General features: G+C 40.1%; 1 long non-coding RNA gene across 3 annotated transcripts; it reads left to right on the top strand.

Annotated features, from left to right (window-relative positions):
• Positions 1 to 676: 676 nt before the first annotated feature.
• LOC125522227 lies at positions 677 to 6,856 on the top strand. Of its 3 annotated transcripts, XR_007289699.1 has the most exons (6): positions 677 to 1,079; positions 1,254 to 2,341; positions 2,544 to 2,594; positions 2,670 to 2,726; positions 6,296 to 6,354; positions 6,625 to 6,856. It is a non-coding gene; the product is annotated as an uncharacterized LOC125522227 (long non-coding RNA). The 3 variants fall into 3 exon arrangements; XR_007289698.1 differs by lacking the exons at positions 6,296 to 6,354; positions 6,625 to 6,856 and adding an exon at positions 4,587 to 4,736; XR_007289697.1 differs by lacking the exons at positions 6,296 to 6,354; positions 6,625 to 6,856 and having other exon boundaries at positions 2,670 to 4,748.
• The last annotated feature ends 1,698 nt before the right edge of the window (positions 6,857 to 8,554 follow it).

Genomic DNA, 8,554 nt, shown 5'->3' on the forward strand with positions numbered 1-8,554 from the left:
GTTTGTCTATGTATTCACACATGTATTATGTTTCCGGTTAATACAATTCTAGCATAAATAATAAACATTTATCATGATATAAGGAAATAAATAATAACTTTATTATTGCCTCTAGGGCATATTTCCTTCACGGTTGAGGTGCCAGGTGAGTTGCTCTCTGCATTTTATTTTCTGTTTTTCTTTTTCTATTTTTCTGCAACTTTAGAGCTTTATTAGAAATACTAAAACTAACTCAAAAATCATGAAACTTCTCATGCCCACTATTTGGAATATATCCAACAGTAAACATTTCAGTTTATGATTATTTGGACACTTAAAATATTATATACACTACACCACAACACTTAATTGGGAGCAATTAACTGCCGGGAGAAATAGTAGAACAAGGGCAAAATATCTGCGGGGAATCTAGTTACTGCCAGCAGAAATACTTAAGGGTAGTAAAACTGCCGGGGGAAGTTGAGTACCAAGGGCATGTGCACTGCCGAAAATGTTGTCCACGTTTCAAGGCATCAAATCTGCCGGCACAATTAAACCCTGGCCCACCATCTGTCGGGCTGTCCATGGCGCGAGACCAAAAACAATTGGGCCCAAACGTGTGGTGGCGCGGGAACGCGCGATAGACTGAAAACTTAAAAAAAAGATTATTTTTTTCGCTCAAAAGACCTAGCCGCCGTCCCCAACCAGTTCTTCCCCAAATCGAACCCTCGAGAGCCCTCCTCCTCCACCGACGCCGCCGCCGCCGACACTCCCTCTGCCCTCGACCGCGCCCTCCACCACCGACCCCTCTGCCCTCGAACGCGCCCTCCACCATCGACTCCCCCGCTGACCTGTGCGACCCCCACCCATATCGATGACGCCGCTGCGTAGAGGTCAACCTCGCCTCCCTCCACACGCCTCTGGTTTCGCTCCCTTCGGCACCGCCACAAGGGCTGGTCAACGGGGCCGGTGCGTCGAGGTCGACGTCGCCTTTCTCCCCACCACGTCTCCCACCACCCTGACGACGAGTGCGGTGTCTGCTCCCCACTACGCTAGTACAACATGGTGCTCAGATCTGTCATGGAGGAAGCGCGATGCAGGTGTGCTTTTTCTATACAAAGAAGCTCTCCTTTTCTGCTCGATGAAAACTCACAAGATGCTTCGCCTTATCTTCTCCTTGCTGCACATTTTCCCTACCTTCCACTGAGTCACTACTTGGCTCCAAGTCTTTCTTATTGCTACTTATTTTTTATTTTGCTACTAAATTGATGCAGGTGCTACCAGTGAAAGGATTGGGGATTGGTTCTAGCAGTTGTAGGTTTGTTTGGAATTCATAATGCTCATAATTTGCAAAGGCTATCAGCCAGGTTATTGTACACGTACTCTTGTATTTCATTTTCTTATCTTAATAAGTTAATATGCATGTATATGTGCCTATGATTTGTAAAATGTAATGTTCTTCTATCCATCCAATTTTAGCGATGTGGACGGGTCTTTGTTTATTCAGGTTCAGACATTGCACAACTGAAGGCAAGTGTTTCACAGCTTGAGAAAGTTTACTCACTAATGGCTGACTGTATACAACTCTAGAAAGTTTCTTGTGCTAGCATCTACAAGAACTAAATTATAGACATGAGTGCTGATTTGATATTGAAAATTGCTCTACAAAATTAACTACTTTTACTTCCCTGATTTATCATCTATCGAATTGTTTCATAGCAGTTCAGTGGTGCCCTATCTGAATTCTCAACCTGCATGAAACATTGCACTGGGCAGAAAATAATTGTAGAAAGGAATGTCGTAAGTGGCTGGCACTGCCATCAGGCTATCACACACTGCACTAAATTGGGCTTGTTGGACCATGCAGGGCATCTGCACCAGATAATAGAAGCCCTGCAAGGGCCAACACGGCTATGGTTTGCTTGTGAGGAGGGGTTGATTTCTTGAGTTGCAGCCTGAATGATATGTATCTTATGATACAGAGGAAAGAAAAACAATATGTTTCTTACCTTGTTGGTTGGTTGTCTACACGCACATTTCCTATGAACCATGCCTTAATAATCGAGCCGCCACTGTAATCTCACATCGTGATCAGTCCTCACTTGATGAAGTAGCATACCAACAAGTTAGTTAATTTTCTGAAGTTCCTGGAATAATTTTTTGACGCTGCCTGCTTCGGTACACTTTATTCTTAACCATTGGTTGATCTAAGCTCTTTTTTTACAAGAACACGTCGATGCATAGCATTAAACGCTTGCCGAAAAGAGTCCACAGCTCCTTGCACTCAAGCATTATATTGTCTGACCTCCTAAGGGTCGTTGAGGAGTTGGCATATAATAGCAGCGACACAAATGATTAAAAGGTATTCCTTTCACATGTAGGAAAAATAATCTCTATATGCTATACTGATCTGGATAGGTATTGCTTTTTACAGGAAAATAAATGCCAAACAATCCACATTTCCGCTTGTATTTTCTATACTGGTTATCACTTTCGCATTCGAAAAAAAGGATATATGCTTACCTCATGTATTGACATTTTGTATATACCTATACCTATTTCAGATCGATGTTTCAGTAAATGTCAGAGGATGTTACATTAAAGTGGAAGATGAGGTATGTGCTTACCTCACGTATTTAACTTTCTTATCACTGGGATTTGCTTCTAAAAAAACATTGTCTTTGTTGTAGCTATTGCAGGTTGGGGTATTGCTTGAGATGAATTGTTTCTATTGGGAGAAAAATATGGTACTCCCTCCTTCCATCTATATAGGGCCTAATGCGGTTTTTAAGACCGTCTTTGACTATTGACAAGATTAATAGTATATGACATGCACAATGTGAAAATTATATCATTGAAAGCTCCTTTCACACACGAATTTAACGGTGTGCTTTGTGTAAGTTGCATGTCATATATTATTGCTCTAATATTTGGTCAAAGTTAACCTCGAAAAACGCATTAGGCCCTATATAGATGGAAGGAGGGAGTAAGTCATATCTTTGGGTGCTTTTCTGAATTCATGGATATCAGAATGAGATTGTTCTCATATAGAAAGGACTGCCTGATTTGCTTCATAAAAGTAATAATGGAACTGACATCCATTCTATGATAGTTGACCTCGATAATTGATATTTAAAGGAGATATTATGCTTATTCTACCTGGAATTCTGATTTCTTCTGCTAGTGTTTCTTTATCTTGGGCATCGAGGGTCTGGAGTGTGTTCATGCTGCACATCGGCGCATCGTGTGATTATCATGCGTTCTTCAATGGGGTCGGACCTCAACAGGAGTATGCAACTATGAGCCGTGATGAGTGCCCGTCTACTACGCCCACGGCATGCCGTATTGAGCGAGCCGTTGCTTCCTTCTTTTCTTTTCCTTTTTGATCGAAGTTCACCGCCTACAACGCCCACGATATGGCATGTTGACCATGCCCTTGCCGCTGTTTTTTCCCTTTGTGAATGAACATAGTTGCCACTGCTTTTTTCTATGGGACGCTGCTCTTTTATTTCCTGGATAACCACGGACGCCGCTGTTTTGTTGTCACGCAAGCACAGTTAAAAATGATCTCTTTTTATCTACCGAACTAATCAAGAGTTCCAGTCCAGGACATCATACATCAAAATTGGTGTGGGTCCGCCTTTCTAATGGTCGTAATTTACTCATTAATGGAGGGTCCACCAAACTAACGGTCCGATGTGTCTGATTAATGTGAGAATTTCTAGTAAATCCTCTATTCTTGATCCCTATTTTCCTTTTAGTATATAATAGATAGATACCATTGCATATTAGCGTGGGTGAGGTGTGGGCGGCTGTTTATCTTGGTAGTTAAGTCTTGGATTTAGTATTTTTCTTTCGGATACATGCTTGTTGCTATTTCAGAACATTGAAACTTCATTTAGAATTTTGTTTCCTATGTGCTTCATGCAAATGAAACTGCAGTAAAGATACAAACTATGCTTGTCCTGAATGTGCATAGCCTTTTTATGCATACAATTAGTGGAACCTTTTACATGTCCAGTGTGCGCATGTGTCCAGGAACTAAGCTTTTGCATGTCCTGTGTATTCTAAAGCTTAGTCTTTTGTTATTGGGCAAGTACTTGAAACAGTGTCTTGGTTTGCCAGTCGTAGAATCATTTATGAATAGCATAGGTGTTGCCTTCACTTGTATTCCTACGCATAGTCCAATACTTCTTTTTCCTTGATCTAATGCTCCTTTTTCGTTAAGACAAGCAAAATGGAATCACATCCTGGATTATCTCTATGGTCCTACATCATCTTTCATAGACTAATTAAGTTATAACCGGCTTGCATTGTTTAGGAGAAATGTACCTTTCCATGTGTAAAGTGGTTAGACCTGGCATTACTGTTCAATATTTTGTACTCAACAGGAATCTTGCTATAGATATACACTGGAAGTCTAAAATCAATACTAGTAGAAACAGGTGTTCTGTCAACGACGCATCTATTTTGTTGCATGTCTCGGGCCACTCAATTTGTGATTAAATAGGTGTTTTGCATATATGTTTGCCAACTGATTGACCATGTAAGACTGGAAACAGCACCATCTTTGTGACATCTAACTTGTTCTATTTTTTTTTTTGCAGAAAGTGCTAGTACATTGTATAAGAACATTGACACATGTGACTGGGAGCCCAAAAGACTAGTAACACTAGTAGAAAACGGAGCTTTAAAACCGGTTCGTAAGGGCCTTTAGTGCCGGTTCCATAACCGGCACTAATTGGTGGGCACTAAAGGCCCCCCCCTTTTAGTATCGGTTCGGCACGAACCGGCGCTAAAGTGCCACCACGTGGCGTGAGCTCGCGCCCTGGTATGGGGGACCTTTAGTACTGGTTGGTACTAAAGGTTTTTTTTTTAATTTTTTTTGAAAGTTTTGAAAATTTATTTTTATTTTTATTTTTTCGATTTTAAATTTTTCTGAATTATTTGGTGATTTAGTCTCTAATCACCTCTCTTAACTGCTCAAGTGTGGATCATTCATTCCAAATCATCTAACTTCCTGACCGGTCACCCATCCCTCTCATTACTCTAGCCCGAGCACGCTTAACTTTCGGGTTCTATTTTCCTTCGTTTCCAAGTCTGCATTTGTTGTTTTCCTGACAATAGTAAGATGCCAATCCTATTAACCCTCATGAGTTTAGCTTAACCATGAAGTCACACATTTCACTGTTTGAGTTTGCAACTATTATTCTAAAAAACAGTAATTACTTAGTAACACTAATATTTCTTGAATAAGTTTGACCATAGTTTGATCAGATTTGACCAAAATTCAAAAAATTGAAATAATTATTTAGTAACACTAATATTCTTGAATAATTATGTAGTAACATTAATACTTCTTGAATAAGTAGTTTGACTAGATTTAACAAATTTTTTTTAAAAAACTTAAATTTGATCATATCTTTTTTTCCTTTTGGAATTTGAGGATTCTAAAAAATTGCAAACAGGCCGTAGGTGGTCTCCATCGGATGCGGATTTTCGTGCTGAATTTTTTGATATATTATACATTTTTTTCCCACATTGTATGCAAAAGTTATAGCCATTTTACATTTTTCCTACACTTTTTGCAAAACATGTCCAAATTTAAGTTTTTAAATTTTCCTAACTAGTAGATGTAGTAATATAACTACCTCTCGAAGGATTTTATTTTTTGAAGTTTTATCATTTTCTTTTCATTTTTTCAGAACTAAAATGGCGACAAGGGGGGGGGGGGGTGTTTGAAAATTGCCCTATAGTGCCGGTTTGTGTCACAAACCGGTACTATAGGTCAGACCCCTTTAGTACCGGTTCGTGGCACAAACCGGTACTAAAGGTTAGCCCTTTAGTACCGGTTTGTGACACGAATCGGTACTAAAGGTGATCGTGGGGCCCCGATCTGACGCCAGCCTGCCATCACCCCTTTAGTATCGGTTCGTGGCACGAACCGGTACTAAAGGTTCAACACGAACCGGCATTAATGCATAGTCGTTCGAACCGGCACTAATGATACCATTAGTGCTGGCTCAAATTCAAACCGGCACTAATGTGCTTCACGTTTGACCCTTTTTCTACTAGTGTAAGAATGTTGTAAACCACTTCAACATAACACCAAACATTTTGGTTTCTATACTACTGTCATGTTTGTGCTAGAAAAATGTTTGAGTTTTGCTGTTTTCCATGGGATGAAACTATTTCATATCTTGAACTACATTCTTTGTGTGTTTATACCAAAATACAAGATCCTATGATGTCAAAAATTCATACAAGTTGTGGATGTCACTTCCTTTAATCACTTCCTATTTTATCTTATGTGCAGTTTTCTGGACGGTGTTCTATGGAATCTTCACATACAGGAAACTAAAATTTATATCATAGGTAATCATATGATGTAATTGTGGTGAACTAGATGTGCTTAATTTATGTGTCAATGCATGAAACTGCTGACATTTTTTATTTTCCTATTAAATTGAATATTCAGTTGATGCCTTGAAAGGAAATTTGATTAGAAATTCTCTTGATGTTGTAGACGTATGTCTTATAAAACAGGAATGGTGTACTCAATAGACTCTTTTGAGTGTTGTAAATCAATGTAATGCAGATAATGTTTTATTATACATGTATTTTTCAATTTTTCTTACTGTCTAGGTTGGAAATGTTCCTGAAGACGGGTTAAGATACCTTGCCGTAACCATATGCTCTGAACTCACCTAGAAGACCTTGCAAGCTTTACTCTTTGTGCTTTTTCCATTCTGTACAACTTGGACGTCTTGAAACTGCAGATACTAAATTATTATGTAATTCTTCACATGTAATCAGTGAATTGCATATATATTGTAACCTTGTAAATGTTTGATGAACAGAATTTATTTCAATGGATGCCTTCTGGTTTATTTCAATGGATGCCTCGTCAGTGTGTATCTAAATGTAAAATAAATGAAGAAATGCAATACTAAAGTGTAATAATAATATAGATTGGGGTATATGGTACCAGTGGCATATTATCTGCCGGGAAAACAATTAACTGCCGGGAGAACAAGTCTGCCGGCAGAATAGAAACTGCCGGGAGAAATTGGAACATGACGGCATACAAACTGCCGGGAGATCTTTATCTGCCGGGAATTATAATCCCCGGCAGCCGTTCTTGTGGCAGTTCTATCTGCCGGGAGAAAACCATTTCCGGCAGTTTGCCTGCCATTCTAAATGCCCATATGCAAATAGAGTATGATTTAATTCAGTGACCCTATGATGTCCTAGAAATATGTGCCGGGAGAAAACTTCTCCCGACAGTTCTATCTGCCGGGAGAAAACTTCTCCCGACAGTTTTCCTGTCCTTGCATTAGTGTTGTGGTGTAGTGATAGCATTTAAATGCCCAGATGCAAATAGAGTATGATTTAATTCAGTAACCCTATGATGTCCTAGAAATATGTGCATCATTTTTGTCAGAGGTTCCAGACTAAGGCAAAGATGATGAACATTTTAGAAGGGCATTTCAGGTTCATTGAAAAAGATCTTAGTAATCCCTAGTTGGATTAAGGCGGGTGCTGGGGGTTTTCTGTCATCCCTATTTCATATTCATTTGAATTTAAACATGATGCACACATGAAGCTAGCCTAATGCATTGCCAGAAGCTAGGGATGTGACAGTGATCATAATGGCATTTCGTGTGCATCATCCTTTGAGTCACCTTGTGATTTTTTTCGGTTTTTTCCTTTGATTGATCCAAAGAGTTAACACAATCCTTTATAATGCATGTCATAAATCCCTTTTTTTAACCAACGGGGCTGCCTGATTACTCTAACCTTCTTAATGATTGGCTTAATTATGCATAAACCGGTGAAAATAGTGTGTAAGCTAGCAAGATGGGACTATTTAATGGGTCAACAAATATGAAAATATTGATTATAGGATTATTACACGCTGCCTTGACGGGCCTTGGGTATATATCACTGCACACGCGACAGCTACAGCTGCTATGCATGCCCGTGCCACGACCACACCCTATTTTGCATGCTCGCGGTGTACTACAGCTGATTTGTTCGCCGAAAAGACCTGAACTCGACCGCATGCTTGTGCCACAGGAAAAATCATCTTATCTTTCAAAATGAACCAGGCGCCCTTATAAATCACAGGCCAGTGAATCCCAGTGTCCTTATTTTTGTTTCTTTGTCTAATTTACACACACGCGGCTGCTCGGGTCAAAAGGCACCAGGCGCCCTTTATAAACACGGCCACACTCTTAGCGAACTGTTTGGCAACCTGAGACGCCACACAGGAAACCAAGGATTGAATCCTTGCGGGGTCCCCTTTGTTTTTTTCTCTGTTTATTATTAATAATTCGAACACACACGTGGCTGACTTAGGAGAAATCATAAGAGGATGAAAAAACATGGATAAAAAATGGCGCGTGCTAGGCGCCATCCGCCTGTAGCGAGCCAGGCTGCAGCCGGCTTCATAGCCGTCAGATGGGGACGTGTGTATCCGTTGATCGATTTGTCTTGTAGGCCTCACACGTCCGCTCCTTTACCAACTGTGCACGCACACTCTTAGCGAACTGTTTGGCAACCTGAGACGCCA

Source organism: Triticum urartu, chromosome 7 (assembly GCF_003073215.2).
Source record: "Triticum urartu cultivar G1812 chromosome 7, Tu2.1, whole genome shotgun sequence".
NCBI classification, from domain to species: domain Eukaryota; kingdom Viridiplantae; phylum Streptophyta; class Magnoliopsida; order Poales; family Poaceae; genus Triticum; species Triticum urartu.